We start from the raw sequence: 19,557 nt of genomic DNA, 5'->3' as shown, positions 1-19,557 counted from the left end.
AAGGGGATGACAGAGGATGAGATGGACGTGAGTCTGAGTGAACTCCGGGTGGTGGTGATGGACAGGGAGGCCTGGCGTGCTGCAATTCATAGGGTCGCAAAGAGCTGGACATGACTGAGCGACTGAAATGAACTGAAATTAATTAAACCTTCCTAGAGTTTCTTCATCTGTGAATTGGGGATAGTTAATATAGCTATAGATATCTAGAAGACTCTGTCGCCAGTTCTAAGTGTGTTAATGTTCTTCCACATCATCTCCCCTAAAGATGTCACTTTGAGGACCTTCACTGTTTACCTTTATTCCAGTGGTCTTCAGTATTTTTCTGTTATGGTTCCTGGATTTCCAGACAGTTTATGTCGTTGTGTAAATAGCATATATGATACATGCCTTCTTATTATCACCATTTGATCAATCCTAGAATAGAATCTGTCTTCCTTACTTCAAGTCAATAGAAATTTCATGTTTACAAATATATAGTGCCTCTATTCTATACTTTCTTATATTCTTCTTAGTGTACAAACAATGGGACTTAATTCAATAAAAAAGGAGTTAACTATTATCTATGAATATAAATAATAATAATGATAGTGATTGTAGCAATTATCATATATATTAACAACCTCCTATGTATAAAGTTCTATCTTAAGTACTTTATAAGTATGTAATTTAATTTTTCAAACTAATGCTGTATTATGTACTCAAGGGCTGGTATCCTCTAGTGTAATGGTAACTCATGTTTGATAATTCATTGAATAATAAATGAATTCATATTTTATATATTGGAAATCCTTACACTAGATTTCTATAAAATTGCTTCTATAGATGGCTGTATGTTCACAGTGCCATTTTTATCAAATGTGCTGTGTGGTATAAGAGAACAAATACCTTTATTTTAAGTCTAATTTAATATTTAGGATAAAAGAATTCATTCATATTTGTAAATTCTAAGAAATTTATAGTAGAAAGAGCCCAAGATGTGTGTCAGAGGATTTTGTCTGAGATTTAGTGGGAAACTATGTAATCTTGCGAAGTTATAAAACTTAACAAATCTAGGCTTCTCTATCCTTCCAGATTAAATAAGTTAAAAAAAAAAATAACTTGACAGGCCATTACAAATACATTAATATTGAATTTAAAAGATACTTTTTAGTAGGCATTATATAAATATTTTCACAACAAATGTGGGTTTTTTAGAGTGAAATACAATGTATTAATAGATACAGTATTAAAATGAAGAATATAAATCAACATATTTGAATGCAACGGAATGTTCTTTCCATTCCTCATTTTTTTTTTTGGCTCTTTCTGGATGAGCAACTAAAGAAAGCTGCTGATTTTGTATTTGTGAGCAGCAGAGCGGTATAATAAGTGAAGTGAATATTTTGGGGGAAGAAGGTTTAGTATTGCGACAGCTGGTTCAGGCTGTTCCTTTATCAGAAATAGTGCCTCTAGACTATCAAAAATAGGAATAGGAACTTAAAATATAATTTTCACTCAATCAAGTAAACTTTGCCCTTTTTCCCTTCTTATATTCATCTCTGTATCTCCCAACTTACAAATGTGCACATTTTGGCTTTATCCCCCTTCATGGGAGGTCTTCTTATGTAGTATCAAATAGAAGAAAGATTTGGATAATTCAGTATATTTTGCAAGCTTAGTTTTAATCTCTGATTTTGATGGCCTCCTTAAAAATTCTCTGCTTAAAGTTGGAGAAATGCTCAGCATTTCAAGCTTATTGAACATAATCTTGACTAAGTAAGTTTCCTTAATTTCAGGCATTTTTGTAAATCTTTTGACAATAGAGAATCTTTTGACAATTAGTCCCTACATTTAAGTTGAGTGGTTTTGCAGGGATGTTGGCAGGGGATCCCTCAGAATTTCAGAACAAGGATTATTTTAGTGTGGGGAGGATGGCACTGGGTCAGCAACAGTGTTCAGAATTTATATCAAGTTTGACTTCCAGAGAAGCCATAGTATTTGAAATGTAACTGAATACAAATTAAAGGCAAAGAACAAAAGGTAGTGATGTCCAAGCTGCTTCTAGCCAAGTTTAGAACTTTGCTTAGTACTATTGGGTGTCCTACAGGGACTGCAATCTTGGACAACAGGCGAAATATGATAAAGGAAAAAGGATCTTTTTTTCACATGAAACATATGATAATTCTTTAATTGGATTAAATAATAAACTGAATATGTAAGAGACAATTTAACTACTTGAGAGCCCAGGTTTAAGGAAAAGGGTATTTGTAAATTGTCTTGAGAGCTCTTTTTTTAGCTTTTTCTTCAGCGCATTATGCTTGGTGATTGTAAGTTTGCAGCTTACACTGATGATTGGACTCTTGAGTTGGCCCTGGAGGCCTCTGACAACAGAAAACAAGGCTCATAAGCAAAGAATTAAAATAGATGACAGAAATTCCCTGGTTTTGCTGACTCATGAACAGATGGTGCTCCCAATCTTTCCATTAAATGCGCTTTTATAAAATTGCTGTCTGTAGCCAACCAAGAATGAGTCTCATGGCTATAAAGTCTAGGTTTGTGTGAAATTGGGATGAACTTTGGGACAAACTCAGAGTTCTGGGACACTAATGTCAATTCTTAGTCCTTCGTACAGTTGAACTGCACTCCAGTCTAGTGTTTAGCCTAAGATGAATTTCAGATGCACCAGAAGGATGTTGTACTTTTGATGTTAACGTGGTTCCAAGCGATTTGCCATTTGAGCCAGTTCCTTTTGCAATATACTTCAAGGACCTTCTTCATATTGGTTCTATTTCAATTGAATCTTATTTATAAAATATTTCAAACATATGGGTTTAAAGAAACATTTGTGTGTCCACTACTCAGTCTTAACATTTGTTTGCAAGTTGAAATGTTTGTTTGAAATTTTGTTTTAAAAACACAAATTGCTAAGATCTAACTGCACTTTTTTCCACTTCCTTATTCCCCCAAGGAAATTACTGTTCTGAAACGATGTGTATCAATACCATGCACAGTTTTTATTTTCATGTTTGTATGCATTTCTAAAATAAATATTGATTATTCTGCCCATATTTAAAGTGTAAGTAAATTATATCACTTGTGACTACTTGCTTGTTTTTTGTTGTTGTTGACTTCACTGTGTGAGTTGAAAACTTAGATCAGCTTATCAGTTTCTAAAAAAAGACTCTCTGGAATGCTGATCGAAATCTTAATTTTAGACTTAAGTAGGGAAATTTGCAATTTTCATAATATTTAAATAATCATAATATTTATTTGGAAAAACTCATAATCTCCATAATATTCCCGTCCTTATATATTTTCAATATTTAATTGTTTTATTATGCTTTCTTAGGATACTCAGCATTACAGAACTTGTGAATATATTAATATTACCTTACATATTGAAAGGAGCTTTGCAGATGTATAACTTGAGTATTTTGAGATGGTGAGATGATCCTGGATTATCTAGATGGACCCAGTGTCACAACAAGTGTTCTTATAGGCTAAAGAGGAAGGTAGGAGGTAGAAAAAAGACTTGTTAACTGATGGAAGTAGAAGTAGAGACAATGTTGATGGGGCCACAAACCAAGTAATGTAGGCAGCCTCTAGAGGCTACAAAAGGCAAAGAATGGATTCTCTCCTAGAGCCTCTAGAAGAAACTTGGTCCTACCATTTCTTGGTTTTGTATTTCTGACTTCCAGACATCTAAGATAACAAATTTTCGCTTAAATCACTAGGTGGTGATTTTTACTGAAGAAATAGGAAACAAATGGGCCTTCTGAAGAAATTGCTTTGCAAGGCTCCGATCTGATTTAGTGTGAGAAATAAAATACCTTTAATATTATGTATCAAATATCAAATGCTGTGTCTGTTTTTAAAAGGTGGTTATTTTGGTGAGATTAATCTGAAATGAACATTTAGAAGAGGTTCATTCAGCCTTACCCAGTGTGTATAGGTGATGTATCCACATGCGTCTCAGAGAATGGGCCAAAATTTTAAGCCTGGTTGAACATGAAGGAGGCAGTTACTTGTAATAAGTGAAATTTGGACTAGATGTTTGAAGATATGGTGGTTACTTGTTTACCTAAGTAACCCAGCAAAACCAGTTCACCTCCTGGGAACTTGGTTTCTATTTTTTGTGCAGCAGGATGTGTACTATTTCCTATATCCAAGAGTTGTTTGCAGAAGCAAATAGGATTTTGTATATAAACTGTCAAGAGATACCACAGAGGGCTATGGTTAGAGGGACTCTAATCCTGGAGGCCTGCACATAGAGAAATAGTATCAAAAAGAGAAAACAAACTGGAAATCAAAATGGATGAGAGTCCCTTCTAACTGTGGCTGTCACATTAAATTGGATGTTGACTTGAAAAATATTGTAGGTAACCTCCACTGGTTATTGAGAAGGCTGGGAAGTTTTGAAGGAAATGGGCTGAGGGGTGGTTGGGAAAGAGATCCTAGCAGGTGGTCTGCTGAAAATTCAGAGAATTCCTTGTTCTGATACCAGCCAGGGTTCTTGTCCTTCACTAATCAGGAGAAATTGACCTGAGACCAGACAAGAAACTCAGCCAAGGCTTTATTGGGGCTCTGCTGCAGCAGAAGGGAGCAAGAATAAATAACAGGTTCCCTTGCTTGCAAACTTGCTGAAGATGGGGTAGAAGCTTGTTCCTTATATGGAGTAAGGGTAGGACTGTGTCCAGGAGTCAGGCTAGAAGTGTGACGTATGCGGTTTGTCCACCGTGTCTGGTGGTATTGATTTCAGGGGGCATGCACAGTACCCTGCTTTTGCTCCCAACACCCTGTTTTTGCTTCTGGCTCTTCAGAAGTGGCAGGAGGGGCTTTTTTGTCCTTTTGTATCTTTTGTCCAGAATTTATCCCAGTTGTTCCTTCAGTCCCATATAGTTTCTCTATATTTTGTTACTGGAGGAGAGGTTTATCCAGGTGCATGCACTTCAGCAAAGGGTCCCAGGTCCCAGCCTGTCTCAGCTCTACTTTGAACTATATACTGAGGCAGATTATTTAATTTCTCCAAGCCCTGGTTTCTTCATCTGTAACATTATGATTCCAAAGCTTTCCAGAACTGTTGTGATGATAAAATAAAGTAATGATAATATCTAGTCCAGGATATTTATAATAGTAGCTTTGAAATTCATATTTCTGCCACATTTCTTTTATTAGATTTTTTAACTTAGTTATTAAAAGTTTAAATATGTTATTGAGTGCCTTTTTAATTTCTTTTCAGTGAATCAAATCTGATTTGGACTGGTGACTTCTCTTTGTATGACCTGTTTTCTCTGCCTTAACATGAGGATTTTGAGGAGCTGAATGTAAACAAGTGAGAAGTTTTAGCTCTAAACCTATCACATACAAACTAGATGTTTTGTATATATATCTGCTGCTCCTGCTAAGTCACTTCAGTCGTGTCCGACTCTGTGTGGCCCTGTAGACGGCAGCCCACCAGGCTCCCCCGTCCCTGGGATTCTCCAGGCAAGAACAGTGGAGTGGGTTGCCATTTCCTTCTCCAATGCATCAAGGCGAAAGGTGAAAGTGAAGTTGCTCAGTCATGTCCGACTCTTCGCAACCCCATGGACTGCAGCCTACCAGGCTCCTCTGTCCATGGGATTTACCAGGCAAGAGTACAGGAGTGGGGTGCCATTGCCTTCTCAGTATATACATCTGTGTGTGTGTGTGTATATATATATATATATAAACCTATTACATATAAATATATATAAACCTATTACATATAAACTAGATGTTTATATATATAATATGTATCAGTTCAGTTCAGTTCAGTTCAGTCTCGTCCAACTCTTTGCGACCCCATGAATCGCAGCATATATATATATATATATATATATATATGTATAAACACATCCTTTCTCTTTCTTTTATCTATTGTGCAGCTGCTAATATTAGGAGGACTTTTTAAAGAGTGTATATTTCTTATCAGAGCCTCTATCTGATGGCTTATAGCTGGTGGGGATCCTACCTGGATTCTTCAAAGATGTCATTTAAACAAATTAGTCTCTCTGTACTTAGTTGTGACATCAGTTTCTATTGTCAGTTTACTAAGTCATTGAGTTAAGTATGAAAATCCACCTGCAATGCAGGAGACGTAGAAGACTTGGGTTTAGTCCCTGGGTAGGGAAGATCCTCTGGAGAAGGAAATGGAAACCCACTCCGGTATTTTTACCCGGGAAATCCAATGGACAGAGGACCTTGGTGGGCTATAGTCCATGGAGTCACAAAGAGTTGGGCACAACTTAGCAACTAAATGGCAGCAGCTTACTGTAACTATATCAATTATGTTTTGGGATAAAAGAAATATCAATGTTAAAAGTAATGAAAGTAACTATTTAAAATGGAAACAAAGGGTGAAAGTGTCTCTGATTATAAAATGCCCTCCTCTCTTTGTTCCTTCAGGTTTTTTGGTTTGACCAAAAACCAAAGGTATGCTTGATCAACTATAGAATCTCACAGTTGCTCAGAGGCCAGTACAAGCCATGACACAGTCATTTAGTCACTGTGTAGGCCTTTGTGTAGATCAGTATTTTCCTTACTGTGTCACATTTTGCAGCAGAAGGTAAAGTGGAATACTGTCATAATATACTGCCTGATATTTCCTTGAATAATTAAAATAACAGCTACTGTGCTCCCTTTCTTTTTACCCTAAGGATTGTTTAGGCAGAACAGCCTTTTTGATTACATTTTCCTCTAACTTTCTTGAGTGACTTTTAAGAGTTGTTGCAGTTGTCTACACTGGCCTCCATCTGTACAAGCCCTCTCTTTGTTCATTGGATGCACTATGAAAGTGAAGTTGCTCAGTCGTGTCCGACTCTTTGCAACCCCATGGACTATAGCCTGCTAGGCTCCTCTGTCCATGGGATTTTCCAGGCAAGGGAACTGGAATGGGTTGCCGTTTTCTTCTCCAGGGGATCTTCCCAACCCAGGGATTGAACCTGGGTCTTCTGCACTGCAGGCAGACGCTTTACCATCTGAGCCACCAGGGAAGCCATTGGATGTACTATACTCTTATTATTTAAGAGTTTGTAAGTTCTGTTCCTTTTTCCTGCAATGCCCACTGATCCCCACCAACCCCAACACCCCACCACACACACCTATGTAAAAGCTTCTCAGCATCATGAACATTTGGGGTCAGATAATTCTTTGTCAGGGGGTAGTACATGTGGGCTATGCTGTGTATTCTAGGATGTTTGCAGCATCTGTGGCATTTACCTGCTGGATTGCCTGCAGCATCCCTCCCAGTCACAACAGCCAGAATGTCTTCAGACTTTTCTAGATGTCCCATTGGAAGCAGACTTACCTTCCATTGAAAATCACTGCTTCAGAGTTTACCGCACATGTCATGTCCTTTAAGGAGGACTTCTCATATCCCTTAAAGTAACTTGATTCCCTCCACCCGTATTTATTCTCAAGTCAGCCTATGCTCTTTGTCAGTTTCCTTTGTAGCCCTTACCACAAATAAAATGACATAATGAACATTTCTTTAGATATTTTGCATTAGCTGTTTTTGCTAGAATGTGACGTGCAGAAGGGGAGTGACTTTTCTGCCTGGTTCCTCATTGTACTCCTTGCGTCTCATGTGCTGCAGCCTGTATGTAGGCACTCAGTATACACTGATCGCACTCAGTATACACTGATCACCTTTGTGATCTTTGACTTGGGTTCAGTTGATATCCTACTGCATAAAATTAATAGTTTTGAAATGAATGATTCTTTGTTTTTGGCCACATAGCTGTGGAATCTTAGTTCCCGGACCAGGGATCAAACCCTGGCCTAGGGCAGTGAAAACACTGAGTCTTAACCACTGGACTGACAGGGAATTCTCAAAATGAATGTGATCATTGGAGCCCCAGCATTGAGTTTTGCTACTGTGATCCTAAAGCATCCTGAGCCCTGTGGTTTCTAAACCATGTGCCAAGGCACTCCCATTGAACTCACAGGGGCTATGGAATATTTTAAATTTTCAAGGAAAATACAATAACATTTCCCATACACCCTACAAACTACATGCTCAAGTTAGTTCAGTTTCAACATCAGACTGCATTACATTACTTTTGATGATGTCATATATTTGTGAAGTATAGGTTTTTGACAGTGCTGTGATACAAAGCTATTACAAGGAAAATTAATGTGTAACAGAGAATGGGAGTAATGATAGCCAAAGTGATTCCAGGATTTGAGATATGATATGGTGCCAAACAGGTGTACACATGCCAATAGTAACTGTGGTTATTTAAGAGTGAAATAAAATATTATTTTTCTTTTGATTTAGTTTTTAAAAATGACTACTAATTTGTTAAAGGCGTAAGTAATTAGTAAGTTGTTTGAATTTAACTGCTTAATGAATAGAACAAGCAGATATTTCTTGATAAAAAGGTCAAGAAAAGAATTTACTGAAGCAGGAAGGGAGCAATGAAGATAGAAAGTATGGAAATCTCTGCATTCACCATTTAACCATTTTCATTCTAAACATTATTTTTAATTGATCCTAGTTTATAGTTTCTTAAATAAGCAGTAACGTATTTTAAAAGATCTGACTATATTTCTCAGGTGATGAATCATTATTTCTTATGAAAGAATATGTGATAAGAAACTTCAGATGGATATGAGTTGCAAATTTTCTTTTGCCATAATGTGGAAATTCAGTCCTCAAGGAAAATGAGATTGGTTTTAGAGAGTTTTCTGTTACTCAAATTAGAAAGAAAAATATTTAGTTAAAATAATCTATTTTTTTATGTTCTCATTTTTATAGGGAGTGTCTGTTAATGCTGAAACTGAGCTTAATATATGTTTGAACTTATCATTGTATCTATTAGGGTTACTAAGCTACTCATAGGTTATTAATATTCTTGGCTGTACTAGATAGGGTTCTTATAAGAAGTTATTTGAAATAGGCCTTAACTGTCACTTTTAATTAAACTCCAGATCTCTTTGCTTTTGCCTTTTCAATAACTTTCAGTAAATTGTGCCATAGATTGCATAAATGCCGTTATAATTAAAGCAAAATTATTTTAGCTGAAAATCTTGCTTTGATATTCTTTACATTTGTAATAGACTCCTTATACTGATACCAACAGTCTGTGGTTATATGAATTACTGCTGACATGGGTAGAAGGGAAGCTTTATGAAAGCTGAAACTATTAATAAATTTTGCATACTCATAGTATTCTTCTATTGGTAGTTTTAATGCAGAAATTTTCAGTAAAAAATTCAGGTGTTTTAAAAGAAATTTATAATTGTGATTGTATCTACAGACTTATTATTGCTGGCTCTGGAAAAGTACTACAAAAAGAGATGAAATTTTAAACTGAGTTCCACACTTTGGGGAAATTCAATAATTTACAATTCTCAGTGTTAAACATATTTACAAAAGATACAACATTTAAAAAAACTATTTTATTATTGAAGGATAATTGCTTTACAGAATTTTGTTGTTTTCTGGTAAACCTCAACATGAATCAGCCATAGGTATACATATAATCCCCTCCCTTTTGAACCTCCCTTCCATCTCCCTCCACATCCCACCCCTCTAGGTTGGTACAGAGCCACTGTTATGAGTTTCCTGAGCCATACAGCAAATTCCCATTGGCTATCTATTTTACATACAGTAATGTAAGTTTCCATGTTACTCTTTCCATACATCTCACCCTCTTCTCCCCTCTCCCCATGTTCATAAGTCTATTCTCTATGTCTGTTTCTTCATTGCTGTGCTGTAAATAAATTCTAGATTCTATACATGTGCATTAGAATATAATATTTTATCTTTCTCTAAAGGATATAGCATTTTTTGCTTTCTTATGCTTTCTCCATTAGTTCATATCTTTGAAATTCATTGCTGTCTCAATGTTCTCTTTGAAATTCCAGATATTGTGCACCAAACTAATTTGTTAAAAATTTGTGTCACTGAGACTTCTTGGAAGGATGGGTAGAATTCATGTTGGTGGAAATCTTCCTAGTCCTAAATTCTCCTCCAGCACAGCTCTTGGAACTGATAGCAGCATATTTGAAAGATTAAAGGAGCTGAGAAATATAAATTTTTGCCTCTGGTTTTTAATTTTTTTCTTTGTCTTTCTTGCCTGCAGTGTTTTAAGGATTATTTATTATTTTTAAGGATTATTATTGAGTTATTATTTTTTACTATTGCTAATTAGATGATTTTCTGAATTAAAGGGGTTGTGTTTTATGATTTTATTCCTTCCATGGCTGATTGATCTTACAGTATTGTTCTTGTTATTGCTTTGAAGTATTGAGGAGACAGTGAATTGGTGGAGGTTAAGAATCATAAGGATTCATAAAGATGCTGTAATTTTCATCAACTATCTTATTAGAAGTAGTTTTGTTTTCCCCCATTCTAGTCTTCGGATGACAGCTTCCTCAGAGCAAAATACTGAAGCCAAACTTTTGAAGATGCTAGCAGAATTTGATTGATGTAATAAATTTGTGATAAAATAAATATTATATTTCTTTTCATAGATAACAAGCCTCAAGAAGATAAATTTTAAAGGTTATTTGTTAAAATTAATTTGTTCAAAAGATGGAAAAAGGAGAACCAACTAGGTCGTCTCATCTACACAGACACAGAAAACAGGCCTTTTTGATAAATGATGAAGTACTTTTGATGAATAACACTAAAACAAGTAAACTGTCATCTGGAAAAAAATAAATTTGAATCTGTATCTCACATACATGAGATAAATTACAAATGTATTAAATATAAGAAATGAAGTAATGAAAGTACTCAATAATAATAATAATATTGAGGGATTTTTGTGAACGTGGAATGGTGCTGTATAAAGCTAACTTACTGTCAGCAAAAACTTTCTGTAGGAAAGTTTAAAGTTAATGGGGTCAGATAGCTGAAAAGACAGTGATAGGGAGGCAGAATAGGACAGACCCAACTCTGGGAATTGAGAGGTGATGTATTCCATAAAGTAGAACCTGTCATACCTTGGGCCATTTATCAAGCCACTGTTACTCATTACTGTTGGTGTCAACTGCATCCAACATGGTCACAGTATTCTGAGAGTCCAGTAGAAAAGAAACAAACACTTTTCAAGAGGATAGTAGACTCTAGGTACTAGACAATGTTATTAAGCAATGGCAAGACCATAGCCTTACACTGAGGTCAGGATTTGGATTCCTCTAATCCTTAGAGGAGAAATTGGTGCTAGCAAGGTAGACTATACAAGTTACTATGTAAAGAACTTGGAGCACAAAATTATTGGTGGCTTCATGCAAAGGGTGACTTTTTAAGTATCAGGAATAATATATTAGTTTGAATTTCCCTTGTTTATGTTTGAAAATAAGCAGAGAAACTACATGGGTTGTAGGCATTTAGTCCCATGTGTGCTGGGAAATAGAGGCCAAGATAGAAGTGAAAGGAAATCTGTCAAGATGCTAGAAATACATACATTGATACTGAGAAAGATGACTGGTTTTGAGTGAGGTCATAAGCCAAAATTGACATAAACTAATCATCTGTGTTGATAATTTGGATTTAGGGAGAAATCTAAACAGAAATAAAGGATTCTGAAATTGCTTGCAAAGATGCAGGGTTGTTTTTATATTTCACATGCTGAATAATATATTCAGCAGATCAGTCTAATTTCCTATCCCCTAGCCTTATATTTATATTCTCCCTGGGATAGGACATTGAGTAAAGGGAGGGAACAAGAAATAAAAGCTGAGAATAATAGGCAATAGTTTCTCAGTTGTTTTTTAATTTGTTGCATACTCCTGGAATAAAGAAAACTCTAATGTGCAATTCATGGGTATTAAAAACACATCATGGAATTTGGAATGGTTGGAACACAGAAATATAAAATCTACACTGAGTTGCTTTTGTTCTTGAAGTATGGTTTTTGACAATATGATGATGAATGTTAATCTTAACTTTTTACTTTCCTTGTGATAAGCTGTGCTATGTCGTTTCAGTTGTGTCTGACTCTTTGTGACCCCATAGACTGTAGCCCACAAGGTTCTCTGTCCACGGGATTCACCAGGCAAGAATACTGGAGTGGGTTGCCATGCCCTACTCCAGAGGATCTTCCTGACTCGGGGCTTGAACGTGTGTCTCTTATGTCTCCTGGACTGGCAGGCGGGTTCTTTACAAATAGCACTACCTGGGAAGACCCTCACTTTCCTTGTTACTTTCCCTCAATTGGTAGAAGAGAAAATGTACTTTAGCGAGAAAAAACATATATAAAGTATTTGATTGGTTTTAAGCTTTATCTCAGAAAATCAGAGCAATGTGAAAGCTGAGAATCATTCTGAATTATTATCCTTAAATCCTGTTTTCAGAAGCCAGTTCTTATAAGCTAGATCAGAAATGGTAGTGGCATCTTTCAAAGCCTTCTTGCCTTTACCAATCTCAGTGTCTAAAAAAGCTCAGAAAGTTTATAATTATTTGAACTGTACAGTTAAACAAATGTGTTGAAATTTTTTTCTCAAAAATAGTTTTATTAACTCAGAATTGTATTAAATGATATTTCCAAATTTAAATTTAAGTTCAGTTCAGTTCAGTCGTGCAGTCGTGTCCAACTCTTTGCGACCCCATGAATCGCAGCACACCAGGCCTCCCTGTCCATCAATAACTCCCGCAGTTTACTCAAGCTCATGTCCATTGAGTCAGTGATGCCATCCAGCCATCTCATCCTCTGTCGTCCCCTTCTCCTCCTGCCCCCAATCCCTCCCAGCATCAGGGTCTTTTCCAGTGAGTCAACTCTTCACTTGAGGTGGCTAAAGTATTGGATTTTCAGCTTTAGCATCAGTCCTTCCAATGAACACCCAGGACTGATCTCCTTTAGAATGGACTGGTTGGATCTCCTTGCAGTCCAAGGGACTCTCAAGAGTCTTTTCCAACACCACAGTTCAAAAACATCAATTCTTCAGCGCTCAGCTTTATTATAATTCCTGTGAAAATCATTGGAGTATTTAGTGGTTTTTGATGTACCATTCATCAGCCTCCTGTACTATAGAGGAGGCAGTTATCAAGACCATCCCCAAGAAAAAGAAATGCAAAAAGGCAAAATAGTTGTCTGAGGAAGCCTTACAGATAGCTGAGAAAAGAAGAGAAACTAAAGGCAAAGGAGAAAAGGAAAGATATACCCATTTGAATGCAAAGTTCCAAAGAACAGCAAGGAGAGATAAGAAAGCCTTCCTCAGTGATCAGTGCAAACAAACAGAGGAAAACAATAGAATGGGAAAGACTAGAGATATCTTCAAGAAAATTAGAGATACCAAGAGAACATTTCATGCAAAGATGGCCACAATAAAGGATAGAAATGGTATGGACTGAAAAGAAGCAGAAGATACTAAGAGGTGACAAGAATACACAGAAGAACTATACGAAGAAGATCTCAATGACCCAAATAACCATGATGGTGTGATCACTGGCCTAGAGCCAGTCATCCTGGAATGCGAAATGGGCTTTAGGAAGCATCATTATGAACAAAGCTAGTGGAGGTGATGGAATCACAGTTGAGCTATTTCAAATACTAAAAGATGATGCTGTGAAAATGATGCACTCAAATGTCAGCAAAATGGAAAATCAGTAGTGGCCACGGGACTGTAAAAGGTCAGTTTTCATTCCAATCCCAAAGAAAACCCATGCTAAAGAATGTTTAAACTACTGACCAATTGCACTCATTTCACATGCCAGCAGAGTAATGCACAAAATTCTCCAAGCCAGGCTTCAACAGTACATGAATTGTGAACCTCCAGATGTTCAAGCTGGATTTAGAAAAGGCAGAGGAACCAGAGATCAAATTGCCAACATCCGTTGGATCATTGAAAAAGGACAAGAGTTCCAGAGAAGCATCTATTCCTGCTTTATTGACTATGCCAAAGCCTTTAATTGTGTCGATCACAACAAACTCTGGAAAATTCTGAAAGAGATGGGAATACCACACCACCTTACCTGCCTCCTGAGAAATCTGTATGCAGGTCAGGAAGCAACAGGTAGAACTGGATATGGAAAGCAGACTGGTTCCAAATTGGTATAGGAGTATGTCAAGGCTGTATATTGTCACCCTGCTTATTTAACTTACATGCAGAGTACATCATGCAAAATGCTGGACTGGGTGAAGAACAGGCTGGAATCGAGATTGCTGGGAGAAATATCAATAACCTCAGATATGCAGATGACACCACCCTTATGGCAGAAATTGAAGAAGAACTAAAGAGCTCTTAATGAAAGTGAAAGAGGAGAGTGAAAAAGTTGGCTGAAAACTCAACATGCAGAAAACATGGTCCCATCACTTCTTGGCAAATAGATGGGAAAACAGCAGAAATAGTGACAGACTTTATTTTTGGGGGACTCTAAAGTCACTGAAGATGGTGACTACTGCCATGAAATTAAAAGAAGCTTGCTGCTTGGAAAAAAACCTATGACCAACCTAGACAGCATATTAAAAAGCAGAGACATTACTTTGCCAACAAAAATCCATCTAGTCAAAGCCATGATTTTCCAGTAGTGATGTATGGATGTGAGAGTTGGATTATAAAGAAAGCTGAGCACTGAAGAATTGATGCTTTTGAACTGTGGTGTTGGAGAAGACTCTTGAGAGTCCCTTGGACTGCAAGGAGATCCAACCAGTCCATCCTAAGGAGATGGAGATCAGTCCTGGGTGTTCAATGGGAGAACTGATGTTGAAGCTGAAACTCTAATATTTTGGCTACGGGATGCAAAGAGTTGACTCATTTGAAAAGACCCTGATTCTGGGAAAATTGAAGGCTGGAGAAGAAGGGGTGACAGAGGATGAGATGGTTGGATGGCATCACCAAGTTGATGGACTTAAGTTTGGGTAAGCTCTGGGAGTAAGTTCCAGGGTGATGCACAGGGAGGGCTGGCGTGCTGCAGTCCCTGGGGTCACGAAGAGTCGGACATGACTGAGCGACTGAACTGAACTGAACTGATTCATCAGCTTCTAGGAACTCAGGTGGCAAATTCCATTGAATAGATTGAGACAATGAAGTTAGCATGAGATCTAAGAAGATGCTCTGGATTAAAAGTTACTACATTTTTTTTATGGGGTAAAATTTCAACAATTTTAATTAATTTTAAATTTACATTAATTTGTTTATACTTACTTTAATGTAGTCTTTGATTTTAAAATATAATCACCTCCTTAAATAACTCACTGTATTTCTTTTAAGCATAGCACCATGGGATTTCTTTCTTCTTTGATAATTAGATAGCACCAAAAGATGAATTTTAAGAGTGTGTCTGAGGGATGGCTGTTAAATTTGGCAGCTTTTTGGATTGTGGGCAACTTTACTAGGTGTTGACTTACATGTGATTCTGAAAATAAGAATTTGGAGTAGTTTAAGGGATGCATTTGGAGAGTAGATATGTAGAGTTTGGTAGAGATTTTATGATACGGAATTTTTTTTGAATATTTCTCAGTTTTGAGCAGATCTATGGTGCTGTCAAATTAATTTCTCTCCCACATGTTAAGAACCATCGAGTTGAGTTATTTGAAATCATGTTTCAGTTAACACCTTTAATTTCTGATATGGGTATCTCTAGTATTTTAATATTATTTTAATAATTCAGACTTTTACCTTTTTGGGTTGCACATTTTTCTTTTATGCACTTTTAAAAGTTTCAAAGTGTTATTAAAGTGATTGAATGTCTAATATTCATACTTGAGAGCATATCTTAATATACCTGCTAAAAGCATTCTGAAGGAGATCAGCCCTGGGATTTCTTTGGAAGGAATGATGCTGAAGCTGAAACTCCAGTACTTTGGCCACCTCATGTGAAGAGATGACTCATTGGAAAAGACTGATGCTGGGAGGGATTGGGGGCAGGAGGAGAAGGGGACGACCGAGGAAGAGATGGCTGGATGGCATCACTGACTCGATGGACGTGAGTCTGAGTGAACTCCGGGAGATGGTGATGGACAGGGAGGCCTGGTGTGCTGCGATTCATGGGGTCGCAAAGAGTCAGACACAACTGAGCGACTGAACTGAACTGAAGAACATTTGTGTAGTGATTATGTTACATTTTTTCCTTTAATACTTTGTCAGAGAATGATTTTTTTTAAGATACAAATTCATTAACCTCCAGCTGTTTTTATACTTACTATGGGATTGTTAACACCACCAGTGCATAATTGCTAGAAGGTTTTCTGTAACTCTGTCCTTTCCTAAAAGTTCATCTTTTCATTTATAGCATCACAGTGAGCTGCAAAAAATGGTCATCAAATGTACTTTTTTGTCATATTAAGTTGGCCAAGGATGGGTATTGGTTTCCTCTATTTTATTAAATTTTAAGAAGTTAGTAAACTAATATTTTAATCACTTACAAGTATATTGATCATCATTTCCCAAGCATAATTTGCTTTCAAGCATGTCTGAAATGACACATATCCTCAAAATGAAACAAAAAAATTCTGGTCCAGGGCAGATACTTCAAAGTAAATCTTACAGAGTAGAACTAGTTCTCTCAGATAGAAACTAATTTCCATGCATATAAACTCTGCTTCATTTCCTCTTCAACACTGGATGAACAGCACTTGAATAAATAAGGTTACACTTTTCCACTTGCATCAATTCAGTGTTTTAACAAAGTTGTTTATGATCAGATAGGTAAATTTAAGATTTTTATCAAATATTTATATACATTCCAATCTTTATTATACCCAAATAATACAAATATCTGATGTAAGAGAATTTGGTTAGCTTAGTTTTATATTTGAGGCTTCTTGGGTGGCGCTAGTGGTGAAGAATCGGAGATGCAGGAGACCATGGGTTCAATTCCTGGGCTGGGAAGATACTCTGGAGTAGGAAATGGCAACTGACTCTTTGGGTAGCCAAGTATTCTTGCTAGGAAAGTCCCATGGGGAGAGGATCCTGGTGGGCTACAGTCCATGGGGATGCAAAGAGTCAAACACTACTGAGCTCACACACAGTTTTACATTGAGAAATAAGTAATATAATTTCCTGCAACATCTTTATTTTAGGATTTAATTATTTAGATTGATTTTTATTGGAGAAATATTTATTTTTTTGACTTTCTATTTTGTATCGGAGTATAGCTGATTAACAAACAATGTTGTGATCGTTTCAGGTGAACAGCAAGGTGACTCAGCCATCTATACATGCATGTATCCATTCTCCCCCAAACTCCTTCCCATCCAGGGTTCCATTAACATTGAGCAGAGTTCCCTGTGCTAGTAGGTCCTTGTTGGTAATCCATTTTAAATATGGCAATGAGAAATATTTATTTTTGAAGCATCAGATGCTTTCAGTGTTTCAAAAACTAACTATAGTAATAATGGGGCATATATTTTGATGAAATGGTGAAATCAGGTGGGGATACTATAACAAACAGGTGATGGAAAACATATACTTCATTTAAAATTATCAATTTTATACATAATGTGTGGAAGCAATTCTGAAATACATGGGAAAGACTTAGAATTCTGAACATATTGGCAAAAGCAAATGCAGAGTAATTTTTCTAAACCATGGTTAGCTTTTAAGGATGTAGATTATTTTTAGCATTTATAATGACAATGTAATAACTGGGCACTTTTTAATTATTAAATTCAGATGAATAGCCCATGAGGCTATTCCTCTTTTTTAACCTCTAAATATTTTTTTGCTACTTTTATTTCTTTTAAGATAAAAGAATTGTCTTCTCTATGATACTTTTATATATCACAGAAAAGTGTCCTTCCTGTTGGATAGAATTAAAAAAAAGAATTCAAAGGAGCTTGGTCAGTTTATCTTGGTATTCAAGAGCCAATATTTTGCAGAAAAGTTTTTTGATAAACCACTCATCTATGTTATTTGTATCATATTCCTTTATAAGGCTGTTTGCTTCACAGATTTGGGTATCCATCTTCTTCTAGATGAAAGTTTCTTTATAAATTCTTTATTTTTTTTCTTTCTAATAGTTACTACTGCTAAAAAATAAAAGATTGAGGTTACAGCATATTTTGTAAGTAAACATCAAAAATAATCAAATAGATTTTATAAAATATACTAATTTAATTAAAATACATTTTTACTAATGTCATTATGTAATACAGTAGGCCTTCTCTGGTATTCAGTTCTGTTGCTCAGGAATGTCCAACCCATGTGACCCCATGGACTGCAGTATGCCAGGCTTCCCTGTACATCACCAGCTCTTGAAGCTTGCTCAAACTCATGTCCATTGAGTCGGTCATGCCATCCAACCATCTCATCCTCTGTCATCCCCTTCTCCTTTTGCCTTCAGTCTTTACCAGCAGCAGGGTATTTTCCAGTGAGTGACACCTTTGCATCAGGTGGCCAAAGTACTGGAGTTTCAGCTTCAACATCAGTCCTTACAATGAACAGTCAGGATTTGCTTAAGGATGGACTGGTTGGATCTCCTTGCAGTCCAAGGGACTCTCAAGAGTCTTCAACACCACAGTTCAAAAGCATCAATTCTTTATCACTCAGCTTTCTTTATGGTCCAACTTTCATATCCATACATGCCTACTGGAAAAATTGTAGCTTTGACTAGACGGACCTTTGTCAGCAAAGTAATGTCTCTGCTTTTTAATAGGCCATCTAGGTTGGTTATAGTTTTTCTTCCAAGGAGCAAGTGCCTTTTAAGTTCATAGCTGTGGTCACCATCTGCAGTGATTTTGGAGCCCAAGAAAATAAAGTCTGTCACTGTTTCCATTGTTTCCCCATATATTTTCCATGAAGTGATGAGACTGGATTCCATGATCTTAGTTTTCTGAATATTGAGTTTTAAGCCACCTTTTCACTCTCCTCTTTCATTTTCATCAAGAGACTCTTACTTCCTCTTCGCTTTCTGCCATAATAGTGGTGTCATCTGCATATCTGAGGTTATTGGTATTTTTTCCCAGCAATCTTGATTCCAGTTTGTGCTTCATCCAGCCTGCATTTTGCATGATGTACTCTGCATTTAAGTTAAATAAGCAGGGTGACAATACTGCCTTGACGTACTCCTTTCCCAATGTGGAGCCAGTCTGTTGTTCCATGTCCAGTTCTAACTGTTGCTTCCTGACCTGCATACAGATTTCTCAAGAGGCAGGTCAGGTGGTCTGGTATTCCCATCTCTTTCAGAATTTTCCAGAGTTTGTTGTGATCCACACAATCAAAGGCTTTGGCGTAGTCAATAAAGCAGGAATAGATGTTTTTCTGGAACACTTGTGCGTTTTCAATGATCCAGTGGATATTGGCAGTTTGATCTCTGGTTCCTCTGCCTTTTCTATACCAAGCTTGAACATCTGGAAGTTCTTGGTTCACATACTATTGAAGCCTGCCTTGGAAAATTTTGAGCATTACTCTGCTGGCATGTGAGATGAGTGCAATTGTGTGGTAGTTTGAACATTCTTTGGCATTGGCTTTCTTTGGGATTGGAATGAAAACTGACCTTTTCCAGTCCTGTGGCCACTGCTGAGTCTTCCAAATTTTCTGGCATTTGAGTGCATCACTTTCACAGCATCATCTTTTAGAATTTAAAATTCCATCACTTCCACTAGCTTTGTTCATAATGATGCTTCCTAGGGCCCACTTGACTTCACAGTCCAGGATGTCTGGCTCTAG

At 36.7% G+C, this 19,557-nt stretch overlaps 1 protein-coding gene and 1 non-coding gene across 2 annotated transcripts in view; one reads left to right on the top strand and one right to left on the bottom strand.

Moving 5' to 3' along the window:
• Window positions 1-19,557, top strand: part of KCNJ3 (potassium inwardly rectifying channel subfamily J member 3) — a 181,807-nt gene that overhangs the window by 53,681 nt on the left and 108,569 nt on the right. The gene's annotated exons all lie outside the window — the stretch shown is intronic.
• On the bottom strand, window positions 6,918-6,989 carry TRNAC-GCA (transfer RNA cysteine (anticodon GCA)). Its single transcript has one exon. It is a non-coding gene; the product is annotated as a tRNA-Cys (tRNA).

This window comes from Budorcas taxicolor, chromosome 2 (assembly GCF_023091745.1).
Source record: "Budorcas taxicolor isolate Tak-1 chromosome 2, Takin1.1, whole genome shotgun sequence".
In the NCBI taxonomy this organism is placed as follows: Eukaryota; Metazoa; Chordata; class Mammalia; order Artiodactyla; family Bovidae; genus Budorcas; species Budorcas taxicolor.
Note: the sequence above shows the minus strand (reverse complement) of the source record. Positions and strands in the feature narration are given on the sequence as shown.